Raw genomic sequence first — 1,593 nt, 5'->3', positions numbered from 1 at the left:
ACTTTTACTAGGGGACCCCCACTGGGCTGGCCAGTACTTCCTCAGACCCATGCTGCAGTCTGATCTTCCCTCTCCTTTCATAGGTCTCCATTTGCATTGCTGTCTGAAGGCTCTCCCTGCCTACCTTGCTCCCTGTCCTTTAATTCTTCACAGTTATTTAGCTAGGTCTTGCAACACCTAATCCTGCTTGGCATTTGTGTCTCAGAAGACCCCAGCTGACACAAATGCTTCATGGGTATTCAACCCTAATATTTCTCCCTGCTCTTACCCTTCATCCCCTATAGCAGCAAAAGGGGCCTTGTCACTCCTTTCCTTAAAGTTCTCCAGTGGCCTCTCATTGTTCATCCAAATCTAACCATGGCCTCAAAACTTTAAAAATGTGGCCTCTGGCTATCTCTTCAAATTTCTCCTCTGCTCCTCTGCCCCTGTGACACTGGTCTCCTTGCTGTTACTTGAGTTCACGTGACACAGACCCACTTCAGAGTCTCCCCACACCTTTTTCTCATGCAGAGGTCAAGAATGCTCTTCTCCCGAATGTCCACATGAAAAATCCTTTACTTCTTTTGAGTTTCTGTTCTCATGTCTTCCCCTCAGGAAAACCTTCCCTGATCCCAACTGGATCTAAAACAGGAACTATTTCCTACAACGATCACTTCAAACATTACTTAAATGTATTTAAAGGTCCAAATATGCCAGCAGTTTTTCAAAGAATTCTTGAATGAACCCCAAATAAATGTCAAATAAGAATGTAAAATAAGTGCTCGCTTCGGCACCACATATACTAAACTTGGAACGATACAGAGAAGATTAGCATGGCCCCTGCGCAAGGATGGCACGCAAATTCGTGAAGCGTTCCATATTTTTTTGTTATAAAGCAGAAACTAACACACCATTGTAAAGCAATTATACTCCAATAAAGATGTTAAAAAAAAAAGAATGTAAAATAAAATCATTTCTTTTGATAGCACAATATGTTAGATATTCACAATCTCTGGGAAATATTTTCTTCTGAGATTATTAAAGGTACACTTCCCTTTTCTTCAAAATCATGAGAGGTTAAGTATTCTTTCCACTAATCTATCAGTTATTTATAAAATAAAATAAATGCATTGTGAAAATGGATGTAAACGAACAGTGACAATGTGTTTTATATTCTGAGTACATTTGCCATAGTTTGCATTTTAATAGCCTGCCTGGTAGCTCTTTGAGAATGTTGTTAGAGGCCAATAATTCTTAGAAGAGTGCAAATTATGAAGAGAGAGTTTTGATAAAGTGCTTATTATTTTGGTGGCTAAGCTATAAGAACTCATGTCTGAAGTTGATTTAAGAGTATTTCTTAAAAGTGGTCCAATGTGGTTTATTTCTAAGAGCCTTTTGCTGTATTCATCTAATATTAATTATTTGGAATTTAAAAATCATATTATGAAAGTATTTACTTGACACATGTTACTAAGAGTCAAATTTCAATAGGCCGATTATCAAGACCACACCTTAAGACACTGAATTGTCCCAGGGATGAATCATCTCACAACCTAACCTGTACACAGTAAATTCAAACATATGGAAAACACACTCAAATATGAAAAAGGAAAT

At 37.8% G+C, this 1,593-nt stretch overlaps 1 non-coding gene across 1 annotated transcript; it reads left to right on the top strand.

The window, feature by feature from the left end:
* The first annotated feature begins 757 nt into the window (after positions 1–757).
* On the top strand, positions 758–864 carry LOC137756122 (U6 spliceosomal RNA). Its single transcript, XR_011072180.1, has one exon. It is a non-coding gene; the product is annotated as a U6 spliceosomal RNA (small nuclear RNA).
* The last annotated feature ends 729 nt before the right edge of the window (positions 865–1,593 follow it).

Source organism: Eschrichtius robustus, chromosome 21, assembly GCF_028021215.1.
Source record: "Eschrichtius robustus isolate mEscRob2 chromosome 21, mEscRob2.pri, whole genome shotgun sequence".
In the NCBI taxonomy this organism is placed as follows: domain Eukaryota; kingdom Metazoa; phylum Chordata; class Mammalia; order Artiodactyla; family Eschrichtiidae; genus Eschrichtius; species Eschrichtius robustus.
This window is presented reverse-complemented; position numbering and strand designations above follow the sequence as displayed.